This window comes from Somniosus microcephalus, chromosome 22 (assembly GCF_052327205.1).
Source record: "Somniosus microcephalus isolate GS21.2 chromosome 22, FLI_Smic_1.0, whole genome shotgun sequence".
NCBI classification, from domain to species: domain Eukaryota; kingdom Metazoa; phylum Chordata; class Chondrichthyes; order Squaliformes; family Somniosidae; genus Somniosus; species Somniosus microcephalus.
The window spans coordinates 34,032,566-34,051,967 of NC_141008.1; the positions used below are offsets into that span (position 1 = coordinate 34,032,566).

General features: G+C 47.1%; 1 long non-coding RNA gene across 1 annotated transcript in view; it reads left to right on the forward strand.

The window, feature by feature from the left end:
* Window positions 1–19,402, forward strand: part of LOC147102161 (uncharacterized) — a 111,271-nt gene that overhangs the window by 77,568 nt on the left and 14,301 nt on the right. Inside the window, exon 2 of the long non-coding RNA XR_015073220.1 lies at window positions 2,674–2,747. This is a non-coding gene — a long non-coding RNA (uncharacterized LOC147102161). The remainder of the gene's footprint in view (window positions 1–2,673; window positions 2,748–19,402) is intronic.

The window sequence follows — 19,402 nt, forward strand, 5'->3', positions numbered from 1 at the left end:
CTATTTTTCCTTCTTCAACTATTTATCCAGTTTGCTTTTCAATCTGTACCCTTCACCCTATCAGGCGATGCATTCCAAATTCTAACCACTTGTTGCGTAAGAAGGTTTTTCCTCATGTCGCCTCTGGTTCTTTTGCCAATCACCTTAAATCTGTGCCCTCTGGTTATCAACCCTACAGCCAATGGAAATGTCCATGAAATTTGTAATTTCCCCATCAGCAATTCTGGGACACATGCTTAAAGGTGGAAATTGCTTATCTGAGTTTTAGGAAAGCACTCTGATGCATTTGAACTTACTTCGAATGCCTGTTCTGATTACTTGTGAAAGACAACTTTTTATCTTCCTTTGTATCAGTTTAACTTCAAAGGGAAAGAGTAAGATGACTCCGAGAGTAGCTTTTGTTTCTCAGGCGTCCTTTCTCCGTCCTGCTATATGGGTGGAGACCAGAGTGGAACACTATGCTAGTTCTGAGCAAGGATTTTTGAATTTTATTGTTTTAAAAGAGATATTGTGAGTTATGTGGGGGTTTAAAACCTAAGTAAAATATACTGTTTGCTTTAATCTTGCTTCTGTTAATCTTATTTCTTAATAAACTCAATTTGCATTTTTTCCTGAGCAATGTATTTTGTTGTCGTTATTTGTCCTTCGGTTGCGAGATCAAGAGTGCTTGTTGAGATCCTGTAGCATATCCAGTGCATGCCTTAATGGTAAAAGGGTTTATTGTCTCCCAGTTAAGCAACACCACATATTTTAAGTTACAGATTATCTCTGTAATCTCCTCCAGCCCTACAAGCCTCTGAGATACCTGCGCTCCTCCAATTCTGGCCCCTTGAGCATCCCCGATTTTAATTGTACCAACATTGGTGGCCATGCCTTCAGCTGCCAAGGCCCTAAGCTCTGGAATTCCCTCCCTAACGATCTCTTTCTTTCTATCTCACTTTCCTCTTCTAAGATGCTCCTTAAAATCTACCTCTTTGACCAAGACAGACTAGATGTAGGAAGGATGTTCCTGATGGCGGGGAGTCCAGAACCAGAGGTCACAGTTTAAGGATAAGGGGTAAGCCATTTAGGACAGAGATGAGGAAGAATTTCTTCACCCAGAGAGTGGTGAACCTGTGGAATTCTCTACCACAGAAGGCAGTTGAGGCCAATTCATTAAATATATTCAAGAAGGAGTTAGATATATTTCTTAAGGCTAAAGGGATCAAGGGATATGGGGAGAAAGCAGGGACAGGGTACTGAATTTGGATGATCAGCCATGATCTCATTAAATGGCGGAACAGGCTCGAGGGGCCGAATGGCCTACTCCTACTCCTATCTTCTGTTTCTATGTAAGCTTTTGGCCATCTGCCCTCTTATCTCCTTATGTGGCTCGGTGTCAAGTTTGTCTGATAACACACCTGTGATGCGCCTTGGGACTTTTTACTACGTTAAAGGCGCTATATAAATACAAGTTGTTGTTCACCCTGTAGCCCACTATCCCAGATTAGTTCACACATAAACTCATGTTTTGGTCCAAGGGAATTGCACCATTTATGTTGACGCAGACTTTTGTGTTGGCCATAAGGAAAAAGCAGCTGGAGAGAGCTGGAACTGGAGCAACATCTTGGACCATACAGCACCAAACGTCCAACTTTCCGTCACACAGGCCCTAGTTCTCAATTTATATCTGAGCTATTTATATTTGAAACTTTCATGCAGGGCCTTATGCAATCCAGGAAAGCAGGACATTTCCATTTCATGTACTGTCAAGTTTAAAGGGTGCATGAGTAGAATACTCCAACAAAGACCAACTGACCAAGCACTAACAGACAGTGAGGTGTTTGGAGCAATTGCATTGGTTAGGGTAACCGCATCATCAGACTCATTGCATTCTTTCTTATAAAGTGTGAAGAGTTCAGCTGACACAGATATCTTCCTGGTAGCAATTTTGAGGCACGAAAGCTTGCAGCACACTTTGAATAGGATTACTATATGTTTCATTGGCTATTAATGTCATGGTATGCTGCTATTATTTTTAGCTTAGAATTATTCGGAGCTGCCTTTAATTAGATAATATGGTATTTTATAAGCGAATGGTCCCTTTAAAGTTGGTGACACTGAGTGATTGATTCTGCTCGGTGCCTGGCATTGTATAAACCCATATAACTCACCGTGTAAAGTGACAAGCCAGAAAGGGACCACATTATGCAAATTGTGGGCGGGACTAAGCTATTTAAATGGCTGGGATTCTGAAACATGTTCAGAGAGACTCTGAAAGCCTGAGGTGAGTGACAGTCTGCCTCCCAGTCTGGGGGCTGTGTAGGTCACTCGCTGACAGCCCGCAGGCCCTTGTTAGATCAACATTAGAATTTAGGCCGACAGCTGGGATAATGACATTTGAAACAAGAATTCTGAAAAGCTAGCTGTAATATCAAGATTGGGATAGGGGAAGGAGAGCTTTGATGGGAATATGAAAACAACAAGCTTCACTTTCAGGCTTGAGATTAGTTTAATGTTTTAGAATAAGGATCGTTTTAATATAAAACTGCAGTTCTCGGGGAGTTTGGCCCTGTTTGTTAGTCTCCTTAAATCATTTATTTATTTCCATTCTAAAAGTATAGTTGAGTTTTTGTTATGTATGAGTCTCTGCACTGCCAGCCCTGACTCGTGTTCTGGATGTGTTTCTTTCAGAATGGTGCCTGTGTGGTTGCTGGGCGTGTGCCTCGCTGGGCTTTTCCTCCCTCAGACTTATGGAGTTCAGACAGGTAAGAGACTGAACCCAATTCTCCAGATTTGTCTCATGTAAGCTCACAGAGTAGGAGAGAGACAGTAGTTGACTTTCCAGAACTGTAATTGTTTGGAATAGGAGAGACTGAGTGAGATTCTATGAAGTTTTCCTACGACTCAGATGCAATTATCAAATGTTTTGAAATAAAGCTGCAGGTTTCGGGGAGTGTTCAATCAAAATCTGAGGGTACAGGAAACTTCGCGATATCCGGCACCGACGGGACCGAGCTGCTGCCGATCTATCAAAACTTCCGGATAGACCAACGCTAATGTTGAAGGATACGGAGGTTTTCATCTCCGTATCTGACAACAAACACTGTTGCTTAGCAACAGCTTGTAAACACTTGGCCCGTACCTTGGAAGCGTCTCTGAAGCTGTTGCTAAGCTACAGAGACACTTTCCAGAGCCTGACTGTTAAAAAAATGCTAGGAGGAGAAAAAAAACCTAACCAAAACAGCTGCTGATTTCTGCCGTTAGATCGAGGTTTTCGGACATACAACCTCCGGATAAACCAAAGTTTCCTGTATTCAGAACAAGAGCTACATTTGTGCTCTTTTCTTTGAAAGCAATGGTAGTAGCAATACGGTTATTTCAAACAAGGGTTAGAACGTCGGGACCATATCTGGTATTAATCACGATTGGCACTGTTCTCATACAATGGCGAGTTAACATAGCACAAAGAAGAATTGGGTGCAAGTGCACTAAGTGTTCTTGCGCGAGGAGCTCAATCATAATTTCCGTCCTTTTACCTAGCGATGGCCTAAACATGTTTTTAAAAACACAGATAAGTAACAATCAGTGGAAATCCCGCGTAATGGTTTTTAATTTCCCTTTGCTGCAAGAAATTGAGAATATCTGATAGAAATAATCGAAATCCAAATTTGTTAAATAGAATATCCTGCAGAATGTTAAAGGAGGCACATTCTTTTCAGAACAGTTGAAGAAGCAACTTTTCTTTGCTAATCTCATTCTGTGTAATGGTAGTTGAGCAATTTTCATATTTGCTTTGATGTAGATGAAGGTTTGTATTCCTAGCATCCTAGCAATTTCTTTTTGTGAGCTATACTGCTCATAAGTCGCTATTACATGGGATGGGCTTCTGCAATGAAGCTAAATAACTTCAATAAGCTAAATAAGTAGCAACGTCATGTCCCCAAATTCATTTGGAGCTGTGTTTATGATGCTAGCAGGAAGTGTGCACCCTTAGACTGAAGACACCAGTGATGATGTGTTTCAGGTGCACTTTTATTGACAGGTTTATCAGTAATATACGCATGAACAAAGTCTCAGGCATCAGAGTTAATGCTGACACGGCCTCTGCCTGTATTAAGCAAGCATCACTGCCATGGCGGGAACAGCCTCTGCCTCTGTTAAGCTGATGGCACAATCACTGGGGGCAGAGTCTCTGTGTGAAGTAGACGTCACCATCACGGTCTGTGCCCACAGTAAACAGAGTTTGGAACATAGAATCCAGGAACTGTTCAGTTAATTACATAAATCTCATGAAGCTAAAGTTGACCCACTAGTTAGATCCAGTGCAACTCCTGAGTCACGCAAAATAACAAAAGCAGAGTTTGGAGTAAACATCTCCATGTTACCATCTGATTGTGCCACATCCCTTATATTTATATATAATAGTGCACTACATATTAATTTGAGCTTGAAATCTACATAAAGAAGGTGCAGTATTATAAAATAAGATACCAAAGTGTTTGGAATTGTCGTTATAAAGTATGTGTCTATACTTAATCCAATAATGAAGAGACAGCTTGGAAGATTCAACGTAGGTCTTTACTTAATACCAACAGGCGGGAACTGAGGGGAGATCAGTACCCACAGTACTATTTATACCCCTATGGCCAGGAGTGGTACTACGGTATCACTACGCCCTACAAAGTAGTGCTGCCCTGGCCATAGGTTTAAAGTAACATACCTATTACATACACAACAGTCGTGAGCGATATTTATTTATTATTAATATTACACTTCAGCAAATCAACTCCAAAAGAACTTTCAAATTCAGCTAAGAAACGGTAGAGCTTAGATAGCACTGAGAGACCATGGGGTGAAAGGTAGAGCTTAGATAGCACTGAGAGACCATGGGGTAACAGGTAGAGCCTAGAGCAGCACTGAGAGACGATGGGGAGACAGGTAGAGCCTAGAGCAGCACTGAGAGACCATGGGGAAACAGGTAGAGCCTAGATAGCACTGAGAGACCATGGGGAAACAGGTAGAGCTTAGATAGCACTGAGAGACCATGGGGTGACAGGTAGAGCTTAGATAGCACTGAGAGACCATGGGGAGACAGGTAGAGCCTAGATAGCACTGAGAGACCATGGGGTGACAGGTAGAGCTTAGATAGCACTGAGAGACCATGGGGTGACAGGTAGAGCTTAGAGCAGCATTGAGAGACCATGGGGAGACAGGTAGAGCTTAGATAGCACTGAGAGACCATGGGGTGACAGGTAGAGCTTAGATAGCACTGAGAGACCATGGGGTGACAGGTAGAGCCTAGATAGCACTGAGAGACCATGGGGTGACAGGTAGAGCCTAGATAGCACTGAGAGACCACAGAGTGATAATCATTACTTAGAGCCACACTGAGAGACTGCAGAATTACAGCCATAGCTTAGAGCAGGACTGAGACACTGCGACATGAGGTTCAGGGCTTAGTGCTGCACCGGGAATAGTTTTCTCACTTGGCTTGTTTCTTTACCTAGGAACACTGGCCTAGAAATTGGGTTGGTAGCGCCGGCGCTGAGCGCCTAAAGAGACCTAGAATTGGGGCAAAGCCCTATGTTGGGGTGAGCGCTATGAAGATAGCGCCAACTCAGATATTGACTATACATTTAGCGCCTGCGCTAAGTGTTTGCGCGCGCCCGCGAGCGCAAGCAGCTCATGACGTCATTTCAGTGTGCAACGCCTTTTAGGAGCGCCTGAGCGCATATTGGGTGGCGCCCGGAGCCTTAGCGCCCAGCGCTATTAGTGACAGTTCAAGGGAGGGCTAACAGGCCCTTCTCGGAGTAGGGCGGCGCTATTTAAAGGGGACAGCTCTAGTGCAGAACCTTCTGCCACTTGGCCTGCTCATTGCGATCGCTGCTAGAGAGAGTTGGCGAGCTAATGTGGAGCGGAGTTCTGGGATTTGAGCTTTACAGTACTTGGGACCTTCAACCCTGTCCGAAGCACTTGCAGCACTACACCTAAAAGCCTTTTGACCAACTGGCATCGGAATGGGAGCTTGTTTTGAGGGCCACGGCCTCATCGCCCAACACTGTGAAGGGGCAGAGAGACGGCGGGAGAGAGGGCCGGGATTGGCCAGAATGAGGAGGGGCAATGGAGGTCGGCCAATCCGACGGGAGGCTGCGAGGGTCTTTAGGCAGCAGGTGACAAGCCTTGACATGTCGGAGGAGCAGTGCTTGCGAAGGCTCCGAATCTGGAGGGACATTGTTACTGATCTGTGCCACCTGCTTGGTCAGCATCTGCAGCCGCGTGAATGCTGCAGAACCTCTCTGTCCGTTATGGCTAAACTGACTGATGGCCTCCATTTTTATGGCAACGCATCCTTTCAGTCAGCCATTGGGGACAATGCGACTGTGGCTCAGGCTGCAGGCCGCTGTTGCATCCGGCAAGTGACAGATGCCCTTTATAGGCGAACGCGTCAATTCATTACCTTCCCTCGGACCCTGCACAAGCAGGCGGAGGAGGAGGAGTATGAGGAGGAGGAGGAGGAGGAGGAGGAAGAGCAGGCGGAGGAGGAGGAAGATGGAAGGGCTGCTGAAAGTGGAAGGTCCATATGTCAGAGGCTCCACTGGACTCGTCTCGACACCCCTGTGGCGGAATGATGAGAGTCTTAACTCATAAGAACATAAGAACATAAGAACATAAGAAATAGGAGCAGGAGTAGGCCAATCGGCCCCTCGAGCCTGCTCCACCATTCAATAAGATCATGGCTGATCTGATCCTAACCTCAAATCTTCTATCACTCTGCATCCACCCGAACCCATGTGATCTCCCGGGAGAGGCGAAAAACCAGATAAAGACCCAATGGCCAATTTGGGAGAAAAAAATCTGGGAAATCCCTCTCCGACCCATCTAGGCGATCGAAATTCTTCCAGGAGATCACTCTGTCCCTATATTTTCTACAGTACTTACCTTCTGTAAAGGCTATCTCCACCCCAGCCAGGAACAGGAATAAAACCATCTCCTGAAATCTAACACAGAATTAGAACACAGTAGGAGCAGAACAAGGCTACACGGCCCCTGGGCCCACTCCACTACCCACAGGGCCATGACCATTCCGAACCTAGACTCATGTCCAATTTCCTGCCCGCTCCCCGTAACCCTTAATTCCCTTTACTTCTAGGAAACTATCTATTTCTGTTTTAAATTTATTTAATGATGTAGCTGCCACAGCTTTCTGGGGCAGCAAATTCCACAAACCTACCACCCTCTGAGTGAAGAAGTTTCTCCTCATCTCAGTTTTGAATGAGCAGCCCCTTATTTTAAGATTATGCCCCCTAGTTCTAGTTTCACCCATCATTGGGAACATCCTCACCGCATCCACCCGATCAAGCCCCTTCACAATCTTATATGTTTCAATAAGATCGCCTCTCATTCTTCTGAACTCCAATGAGTAGAGTCCCAATCTACTCAACCTCTCCTCATATGACCACCCCCTCATCCCCGGGATTAACCGAGTGAACCTTCTTTGTACTGACTCGAGAGCAAGTATGTCTTTTCTTAAGTATGGACACCAAAACTGTATGCAGTATTCCAGGTGCGGTCTCACCAATACCTTGTACAACTGCAGCAATACCTCCCTGTTTTTATATTCCATCCCCCTAGCAATAAAAGCCAACATTCCATTGGCCTTCTTAATCACTTGCTGCACCTGCATACTAACTTTTTGAGTTTCGTGCACCAGGACCCCCAGATCTCTTTGTACTACAGTACTTTCCAGTTTCTTGCCATTAAGATAATAACTTGCTCTATGATTTTTCCTGCCAAAGTGCATAACCTCACACTTTCCAGTATTGTATTCCATCTGCCAAATCTCTGCCCACTTACTTAGCCTGTCTATGTCCCTTTGCAGGTTTTTTATGTCCTCCTCACTCACTACTTTCCGTCCCATCTTTGTATCATCTGCAAACTTTGATATGTTACACTCGGTCCCCTCCTCCAAATCGTTAATATAGATTGTAAAGAGTTGGGGACCCAGCACTGACCCCTGCGGAACACCACTAGTTACTGGTTGCCAATCTGAGAACGAACCATTTATCCCAACTCTCTGCTTTCTGTTAGAGAGCCAATCCTCCACCCACGCCAGAATATTACCCCCAATCCCGTGATTTTTTATCTTGAGCAATAATCTTTTGTGTGGCACCTTGTCAAATGCCTTTTGGAAGTCTAAATACACTACGTCCACTGGTTCCCCTTTATCCACCCTGTATGTTACTTCCTCAAAAAACTCAAGCAAATTTGTCAAACATGACTTCCCCTTCATGAAACCATGCTGAGTTTGTCCTATTAAATTATGCTTATCCAAATGTCCCATTACTGTCTCCTTAATAATGGACTCTAACATTTTACCAACCACAGATGTTAGGCTAACAGGTCTATAGTTTCCAGCCTTCTGCCTACTACCCTTTTTAAATAAGGGTGTTACATTAGCAGTTTTCCAATCTGCCGGGACCTTTGCTGAGTCCAGTGAGTTTTGGAAAATTATTACCAATGCATCCACAATCCCTACCGCTACTTCCCTCAAGACCCTAGGATGCAAGCCATCAGGTCCAGGGGATTTATCCGCCTTGAGTCCCATTATTTTACCAAGTACCACTTCCTTAGTGATTTTAATCGTATTTAGTTCCTCCCCCCCTAGAGCCCCCTGTTTGTCCAGTGTTGGGATATTCTTAGTGTCCTCTACTGTAAAGACTGATACAAAATAATTGTTCAGTGTTTTTGCCATCTCCATGTTTCCCACCATTAATTTCCCGGTCTCATCCTCTAAGGGACCAACATTTACTTTAGCCACCCTTTTTCTTTTTATATAACTATAGAAACTTTTACTGTCTGTTTTTATATTTTTTGCTAATTTACTTTCATAATCTATCTTCCCTTTCTTAATCAATCTTTTAGTTATTTTTTGCTGTCTTTTAAAGACTTCCCAATCTTCCATCCTCCCACTAGATTTGGCTACCTTATATGCCCTTGTTTTTAGTCGGATACTATCCTTAATTACTTTACTTAGCCACGGATGGCTATCTTTTCTTTTACACCCTTTTTTCCTCAGTGGAATATATTTTTTTTGGAAGTTGTAAAATAACTCCTTAAATGTACACCACTGGTCATGTACCGTCTTACCCTTTAATCTATTTTCCCAGTCCACTCTAATTAATTCCGCTCTCATACCTTCATAGTCTCCTTTATTCAAGCTCAGCACGCTTGTTTGAGATCCAACCTTCTCACCCTCTAATTGAATATGGAACTCAACCATGTTATGGTCACTCATTCCAAGGGGATCCTTTACTAGGACATTTTCAATTAATCCTGTCTCATTACACAGGACCAAATCTAAGGTTGCTTGCCCCCTGGTCGGTTCAGTTACATACTGCTCAAGAAACCCATCCCTAATACACTCAATGAACTCTTCCTCAAGGCTGCTCTGCCCAATTTGATTTGTCCAGTTAATATGATAATTAAAATCCCCCATAATTATAGCTGTTCCCTTATTACAAGCCTCAACTATTTCCTGATTAATACTCCGTCCAACAGAGTTGCAACTGTTCGGAGGCCTATAGACTACACCCACTAGTGTTTTTTTCCCCTTATTATTCCTTATCTCCACCCAAACTGTTTCACTATCCTGCTCCTTTGACCCAATATCATTTCTCTGTATTATAGTGATTCCTTCCTTTATTAACATAGCCACCCCACCTCCTCTCCCTTCCTGCCTGTTCTTCCTGATTGTTAAATAACCTGGTATGTTTAATTCCCAGTCATGGTCACCCTGCAGCCATGCTTCTGTAATGGCCACAAGATCATACCCATATGTCATTATTTGTGCCGTTAACTCATTCATTTTGTTACGAATGCTACGTGCATTCAGATAAAGAACTTTCAAATATGTTTTGTAACACTTAGTTCCTGTTTTTTCCCCTTTTAGTACTTTACTTTTTACTCCATACCTTCTGTCCCTTCCTGACACATTCTGTTTTTTAATTCCCCCACTGCTACCTAAGTCTATGACCTTCTCTGTTGTCATTTCTATTATTTGCTCTCTAGAAACCTCCCCCCCACTAATTAGTTTAAAGCCCTCTCTACAGCCCTAGTTATATGATTCGCCAGGACTCTAGTCCCAGCACTGGCCAAGTGGAGTCCGTCCCAACAGAACAGCTCCCTCCTGTCCCAGTACTGGTGCCAGTGTCCCAAGAAGCAAAACCCATTTCTCCCACACCAGTCTTTGAGCCACGCATTTAACTCTTTAATTTTATTTATCCTAGCCAAATTCGCTCGTGGCTCAGGTAATAACCCAGAGATTATTACCCTTGAGGTTCTGTTTTTTAATTTGACCCCTAGCTGCTCATACTCCTTTAACAGAACCGTCTTCCTTGTCCTTTGGATGTGCACTCATGCGCACTTTGGATGTTTGAGGGCCTCTGAATGCCAGCATCACTGAAAGTAGTCACATGCACCATGCAACATTGAAACTTCTGTTTATTGACACAAAAGTCTTTCATTACAGCTAAACAACGTAATGTGAGCACAAACCATAACTTTCAAAATAACTGTTAACTGTTCGGCCAAGCCGCAAAACTCAACAAACCTCAGCAAATATAACAGCAGGTGAGGGTGTCCTTGAATTTGGACAAACAAATGTCTCAGCACTTCCCTCTACAACTGGCCCCTTGAGGGAGAACGACTTCTCTTCTGCGCCCGGCCCCTTCCCTCCCTGCTGCTCCTACGTAATTGGACCCCAGTGGCGGGCTCAAGGCTGGGGGACGCCTCCTGACTGTCTGGAAGCGCAGAAGCCCCTGAGGGACGGCCTGGCCGACCTCTGGGCTTGGAGGGTGCGGACGCAGGATGCTTGCTGTGACCATGGCTGGAAGCAGTGTGGCCTGCAGGTGGTGGCAGCTGCAATGCAGGCGTCCCAGCGCTGGCATGTGCAGTGCTCTCCTGCCGAGATAGGACACCTGCACCATGGTCGGACGACACACTGGCTATCTGAGGGGAGCGGCTCGGCTCATCCACCACAATCGCATGCTCCACTGATCCCTGGCCTTGTACGGGAGTGGAAGGGCCCGGGGTGATCCTATCTGATGCAGAGAGGGTGGCTGCAGTGAGAGATTGCGTTGCGTCAATCTGGCTGTGGAGGAGCCCAGCAAGTGACTGCGTGGCAACAGTGAGGACCTGTGTGCCAGGTGCCAGTGCTTCGGAGAAGGCCTGGACAGTTCTTCCCATGGCTTCGGACAAGGCAGGTGCCGACCGCTCCACTGCCTCAGACAAGCCCTGCACAGACCTTTCCAGGGACTGTCCGAAGCCCTGAACAGTCCTTTCCATTGCCGACTCAAAGCCGTGGACAGTCCTCTCCATTGTTGGGCCGGAGCCCTGGATAGTCCTGTCCATTGTGGCCCCGAAGCCCTGGATAGACCTGTCCATAGTTTCCCCGAACACCTGGAGAGTCCTCTCCATTGTTGCCCCAAAGCCCTGCAGAGTCCTCTCCATTGTTGCCCCGAAGTCCAACATACTCCTAGCCAATGAATCTATTGACTCAGGCATCTTCTCCACTGCAGCCATCAGCTCCGTGTGTCTGACCCGGGCCTGTTTGCTCATCTCAGCCAGGCGACGGACCTCATCTGCACTCTGTGCAGCAGTCATAACAACCTGCCTTGCCCTGCGGGGAGACGGTGGCCGAACTTGCCTATCCCCCGTGCGTTGCTGCATGCCGCTTGGTCCGGCAACTGGTTCATCCTCAGAGCCACCCCCCCTCCCCTCCAGGGGACTACTATCCCCAGTCTGCAGATGTCTCAGCTCCCCGGATTCTGCAGCGGCTGGTCCGGATTCCTCCTGGTCCTCGCCTCCGGTGGCACTGGCACTGGCAGCTTCAGCGCGTTGAGCCCGAGTTGGTGCTGCTTCATCTGAAAGTGGGAGGTGGAAGAGTGGCTTTAGCAAAAGGACAGGTTTGCTGAAAGGCATGCCAGATTGCGGCATGGCTCTGACATGGCTGCACACTGAGGATGTATGCTGGCGGGGGGACCAAGTGGAAGGGAACAGGTGAAAAAGGTGAGAGTCTTACCCTCGCTGTCGGTAATGGGGTCGGCAGATGCAGTGGTCACAGGACCAGACAGACGTCCTCCAAATATCTGGTGCACTCTCTCCTCCAGATCCGTGAGAGTGACCACTTGTGCAGGTCCGCCACCGGTTCGACGCTGCTCCTTTCGAATCATCGCCAGCTTGGACTGCAGGGGAAAGAAGGGGAGGTTCTGTTACACGAAGCCTTGAGACCTCATCGCATGCCCCCTATGGTGCAAGAGCCCTTACATGAGACCTTGAGACCTCATCGCATGCCCCCCATGGTGCAAGAGCCCTTACATGAGGCCTTGAGACATCTGTCCATGTGTGTGCCCAGAAAGGGCCATGGGTGCATACTGACAGATGGCCATTGGCGCATCATTGCAGCAGGGTGCCCGAAGTCAGCTGCAGATGGAGGGAAGCACAAGTTTGGTAAACCATCACTTACCCTAACGATCCGTGTGAGGTCGTTGAATTTCTTCCTGCACTGAACAGGGGTCCTGGTCGCCATGCTGCTGGAGTTCACCCTCACAGCAACCTCCCTCCAAGATCGTCGATAAGCCTTCTGATTCGGCCTCTTGCCATTATCCGGATATAGGACCTCTCGACGGTGTTCAACTGCAGCCACCAAGTGGTCCAGAGCCTCAGTGCTGAAGCGCTCTGCTCTCTGCCTAACCTTCTCCATGATGAACACGTTTGTACCGCCAGACAAGGGCGAGCGCCGAATCTGAGGCCTACAGGGCGTTGGGTGTTGAAGCTTAGGCTGACTGACCCACCCCTTTAAGAGCCGGCCGGCGCCTGGAGGTCTCATGCTTTCCCGTAATTGAGTTCACCTGTGCTGCGCCCGTCCGTGGCGAAATTGAGTAGCGCCTGACCTTTTGCGCCTTAAGAGCACCGTGCAACGGCTGATTTAGCGCCTCAATCCCCTTTGGGGGCGATGCAATCCAATATCGTGCCAGGCGGCGATAAGTTTCATCTGGCTATAAACTTTGCGCATCGCCAGGCCTAACGCCTCAAGCGGGGCTATACCCAATTTCTAGGCCGTATGGAGAGCAGCATTTGTTTCTTTGCTGTTTGTTGAAGAAGATATATTTCAGTGGGTTGAAACATGCTGTATTACCATTGGCAGAGTGGAGCCACATTATGATGTAGCTTTACTTTTTGTTTGCCTGTAATAAACAAATGTTCTCTCTGATGCCTGTGTTCAGTGTTCTACTTGAACCTGGTGAAAAGTAGGCCAGATTGAGCCATGTCTTTGAGATTGGGACACTCAGGATGTGAACGCACGCTCCATTAAAGATCCTGCCAGCCAAGTTCTACTTTCAAGTATAAAATTTATGAACAACCATTAAATTGGTGATCAGGATAATAAAACTGTCACTAAGACATAATAGGGTAGATTTTGCCGAACCTGTCGGGAAGAAGGCGGGTCTTCCCCTTTCGGGTTTTTGACCCGCCTACTTTGACGTCCAGCCAATCCGCGCGATTTTCCCTTGATTGACCTTGTTGAGCCCGCCCAGCGTGCTCAGCAGGCCAATTAAGGGCCACCCGGCAACGGGTGACATCACAGGCTGAAATTTCATCTGTCAAGAGTCCTTGACAGATGAAATATCAGCGTTTGACAGCTGTTTGAAGCTGTGAAACACTAGATTTTTGGGGAGCCGTCAGGTGGGGTTTCAGGCGTGTTGGGGGGGGGAAATCCCGAATTTGGGGGTCCCAACACCATCCCGCCCAAAACCCTGCCCCACATAAGTTTCAGGGGCGGCGGGTACCCGCCCCGCACTGGGACCCGCCGAAACCAGGCGGGAAGGGATTAGTGCCAATTAACTGCCTGTTACCAGGTAGTTAACAGGCAGTTTTTAGCCTAATCCCTATTTTGAGGGGTTTCGTGTGGGTTTCCCGACGGCTCCAAACCACGCCAGGTAGAGCAGGCAGGCCGTCGGGTTGAAGGAGTTGGAGGGGTCGCGATGTCGGCGCTCAGGTGAGTGATGGGTGCATGAGTGCAAAGGTAAGTGTGTTTGGTGTGTCTAAAGTGTGTAAAGAACTTTTACTTACCCGTACTTACCTTAACAGCCTTTCTTCCTGTAGCCGTCGGGAGCGCATCACTCAGCCGGAACTTAAAGCTGAACGGCTGCGATCTGTCAAAAGTGACAGCCTTCAGCTTTGAGTGCTGGTGTGAGTTCTAACTGAGTCTGTGCAGAATGACGCATGTCAGAACTCAGACTGTCAGTGTTTCACAGCTTCAAACAGCTGTCAAACGCTGATATTTCATCTGTCAAGGACTCTTGACAGATGAAATTTCAGTCTGTGACATCACCTGTTGCCGGGTGGCTCTTAATTGGCCTGCTGAGCTCAACAAGGTCAATCAAGGGAAAATCGCGGGGATTGGCCGGACGTCGAAGTAGGCGGGTCAAAAACCCGAAAGGGGAAGTCCCGCCTTCTTCCCGACAGGTTCGGCAAAATCTACCCTTGACAGTCTGAGTTCTGACATGAGTCATTCTGCACAGACTCAGTTAGAACTCACACTGGCACTCAAAGCTGAAGGCTGTCACTTTTGACAGATTGCAGCCGTTCAGCTTTAAGTTCCGGCTGAGTGATGCGCTCCCGACGGCTACAGGAAGAAAGGCTGTTAAGGTAAGTACAGGTAAGTAAAAGTTCTTTACACACTTTAGACACACCAAACACACTTACCTTTGCACTCATGCACCCATCACTCACCTGAGCACCGACATCGCGACCCCTCCAACTCCTTCAACCCGACGGCCCGCCTGCTCTAACCTGGCGTGGTTTGGAGCCGTCGGGAAACCCACACAAAGCCCCTCAAAATAGGGATTAGGCTAAAAACTGCCTGTTAACTACCTGTTAATAGGCAGTTAATTGGCACTAATCCCTTCCCGCCTGGTTTCGGCGGGTCCCAGTGCGGGGCGGGTACCCGCCGCCCCTGAAACTTACGTGGGACGGGGTTTTGGGTGGGATGGTGTTGGGACCCCCAAATTCGGGATTTCCCCCCCCCCCCCAACACGCCTGAAACCCCGCCTGACGGCTCCCCGAAAATCTAGCCCAAGTATCTCTGTTGCATTTATAGATTCTGCGGCTGCCCTGGCAGATATTGTTGTACAGGATCCCATTGGTCTAGTGAAAAGTGACTTCCACCTCGGCGACATGTAAGTATTTCCCTCTGCAACCCTGCTCTCACACTGGGCTGTCTGTAAATGGTGACACTCACAGTAACAATGTTAGATTCAGGGTGGGATTGTACTGAGCAGGATGGGAACCGCAGGATATCACAATCACTGACACACATTCAATGGAACCAAACAAAACAGAGGAAATTCCGCTGCTGTGTTGCTGAGGGCTTTCTCCCCCCTCCCCTGGAATGGACACCCTCCTGCCATGTGGGGCTTCCTCTAGTAGGCTAACCAAGCCACAGTAGATCTAGTCCCCTGGGGTCAGCGAGATCATTAGTGAGTCAAGGCTGGGACTGGAAGCCTAGTCCTACTGTACCAGTGGAACATTTCCACTGCCCACACCAGCTACTGTCACAGCTCTGACACTGACCAATCAGTGCTGAGTTATGATCATGTTTGTGCTGTCGGCTGCTATTCTTTGGGATCAAACAAAACCTCAGATCTATGAACACAGCTTGAAACAAAACTGATTGTGTAATGGGTGTGTTTTGGTAGATGTCTACACAATTCTGTGAAGTAGATTTAATTCATTGTAGCTGAGAATCTCCTGCAGTTCTGTATCACGGTTTGTGATAACTCTAAATATGGTGCAACGTTAAACACTCCACAGCCACCTCACACTGAGACCTGGCCTGGGTGACACCACAGAGTAGGCCACAGATCTAAACCCACCACAGATAAGGTCCATCTGACCTGTGGCCTCTGTGACATCTAATGCTCAATGCACTGTGACACTTTTGTGCACAAAATTAATATAATACAGTGAAGTGAGTTTTGCTGTGCTATTAATGAAAGTATCTGAGAGGCATTAACCAGTTCTTCAAAAAATGTCTGCGTTTGTCTCAGTTACACGATGATTAAATTAATTCAACACTTGGTCCAATTATATGTTTGAGTTAAGCCTGTAGGAATTTAATCTGTGTTATTATTTCTATGGATATAAATGTTTGAGACATCTGTTACTCATGATGGCCCTGTGATTGTAATTGTAAATAAATACTGGAAATTCCTATTCTGATACTTTATAATCCCAAAGATGATACATACATGAGGATTAAGCAAGAAATTCTCTCATTACTAGTCAATTTTTGATAAGGTGCCACACAGTAGGCTCATGACAAAGGTTAGGGCTTGTGGAGTCAGGGGACAAATATCTGAATGGATGCCAATTTGGCTAAAATATAGAATGCAGAAAGTAGGGGTAACAGGTAAAAAGCGGTCAGTGCTGGGACCGCTGTTATTCATAATAATGGCCTGTTTCTGTGCTGTATATTCGATGTAATTTTATGTAATTTTCCACACCATTGTACATGGGTAGTCAAGCCAAGTGCAGCATTTAGGTCAAGTAGGGTTACAGGGCGGGTAGATAAGTACACCCAGGGGGTGGAGGAGAAGGAAAAATGGAGATAGAGGGGAGAGGAGTAGGAGGATAGTGCAAGGAGGACTAGTGGGCCTTCCTAGGTGCTGCCCCATGTTGGAATTCAACAGCGGAGGGAGCAGAGTTAGTAAGTGCCTAGTATGCTGAACGGGGGAGGTATTGGTTAAGATGGAAAAATGTCCTCAGTGGACAAGGTGGGGTGGTACGATAAGTTTAATTTCCTATGTGGGAAGGGGGCGTAAATTGTACAATAACCAGAACAGGAAAGGGGGTAGCAAGCGGCAAATATTGGTCATTGGTCAAGGGGGATTGTTCTTTCATTGCCAGGGTTAGGGACTGCAGTTACGTGATTGGCTACTTTAACCTTAGGTGTCTACTGAGGAACAGGTCTGGAGGCTGGAACCATACAGGACACACCTCTGGGATTCCTTCCAGAAGTTCAATTGATGTAGTTCACTGGAATAGTGTGGGAGGCGAACTGCAACTGATAGATTTTTGGAGGCTGTACAAAATAGATTAAATTAGCAAATAACAATTCTGAAAGAGGGTTGTTCTTACAGATATGTTGAATGAAACATCTTGCTGCTGAGCCACACAGTGGTCAAGAGGTGGAATTACAGTGATACATGGCCAGTATAAAGCAGTAAATTGGCATGTAATGGCTTCTGATGTATTGTTGAAATTACCTATCACAGCACTACCAACCAGTAATGCATTGAATTCTGTGACACAACCTACTATTTTTCACATATAATTGGTCGATTCTTTCTCAAGGGCAATTAGGAATGGGCAATAAATGCTGGACTTGCCAGCCACGCCCATATCCCACAAACGAATTTAAAAAAAATCACTCATTGTGTTGCTCATAGGGAGTAAAGTCCAAGCACAGTATTGAGGCTAAAGAGTGGGATATAATTGGATCCAGGGGAGGAGAGGAAAGGGGAGAGGGTACAGATGGAGAGAAAGGAGGAAGGGAGAGGAGTGGACTAGAGGCGAGACGGGGAGGAGGAAGGAGGATGGGTGAGGAAAGAGGGAAAGGGAAGGAGAGAAGAGAGGAGAGAGGTGGAGGATAGAAGGGGGAATGTGAAAAGGGGATGGGGTGGAAAGAGAGGGACAGGGGGATGGGGAGGAGGAAGGGGTGGAGGAGAAAGGGAGACCAGAGAGGGGCTGGGGACAGCGGAGGTGGGATAAGGTAGGCAAGCCCTCCTCCTTGAGGGGCAGGAATAAGATTTCAGTGGGGAGTGAATTCAGTTCCCTCCACAAGGACCATTCTTTTTAGCTAAGTGCCGGGGGTGTTGCAGTGAGCTACCTTTCTCTGTCTTTGCCTAGCCAAATGCAGGAGTCATTTAAGATTACAGCAAGGGTTAAGGGTTACTTCAAAGAAGAACAGATTGGCCTAGGTGTAATGGCTGAATGCCGATGCCTGACAATTCTCAGAATAGCCACCAATAATGGGATACCAAGGAATTATTGGGCAGGAATTATTTAATATAGAACATTATTACACTTCACAAAACAGTTACTTTATGTCAAGAACCTGAGATTAGAGCAAACTACGTGCTGCACTGCTCCTTGTGCCTAGAGTATGGAACTGTATGCAAACTCACAAAACACAGTACAATTGATGTGTTTTGGATGTACAGATAATTTACATTAAAATGTTTATCACAACAACACCTACAGATGTAACAGGTGCTGCATAGAGTTTTGTGACCTACCTGCCATTTTTAATATCTATATATATAAAAGGATCGTGGTGCCTGTCTGTCTGTCTGTCTGTATGTATGTCCGGGCTTCACTCAAAAGTTATAGAGCGTACCTACACATATGAGATATCAAAAGAAAGCTTATGATTAGGGGAGTGTCATAGGCATATTTACTTTTTGGTCAGACAAAAATTGTTCGGACACTATACAAAAAAACTTTCAAAAAACGGACAAAATCCGCTCATTAGCGGTTGACCAATCCCACGGCTCATTAGCGTTGAGTGACGTGAAGGTTGACCAATCCTACGGGGGGAGCACGCTGCGTCACGGGGGGCATTTCATGGTGTGTGTGGGCGGGGCCTAATCATTCAAACTGCCGTTAGTGCGGGAACGCGAAAAACCAGAGACCGGAGTGGCAGGGGTCCATTGGGCTGGGCCTGAAGCGCTTTTCCCCCCCTCTCTCTCCAGGCTAATCCCAAAATAAATCCACCAGTGGAGCGGCGTCGGAGGCCCACAGCGGGAGCTCATCAGGGCACACTCGGGCCGGGCCCTGAGGTGCAAGGCCGCGCACGGGGGCTCGGGCCGGAGCAGGAGCTCAGCTGAGGTGAGTCGGGCTGGGCCTGAGGCCCGAGGGAGGGAGAGGGGGAGGGAGGGAGAGAGGAGGGAGGGAGAGAGAGCGGGGAGGGAGGGGGAGAGGGGAGAGAGAGGGGGAGAGAGAGTGGGGAGAGAGAGAGGGGCAGGGAGAGAGAGGGGGGAGGGAGAGAGAGGGGGAGGGAGAGAGAGAGGGTGAGGGAGGGAAAGAGTGAGGGGGTGGGAGAGGGAGGGAGAGAAGGAGCGCGGGGGAGGGAGTCTCCGTCTCCTCACACAACACACACCATAGCCCGAGCGATGAGAACCTCCGGCTTCACCTACATCTCCTCTCTCTGGATCCTTTTTTTAAAATGTTTAACCCACAATCTCACCTTCTTCCTTCCTTCCTTCCTTCGGCCGCCGCGATTCAAACCTTCCCGCCGACCTCACAAAATGGCGGCCGCCCTTCTTCACCCCGCCGGGCTCTGAGTCCAGCCCCTTCC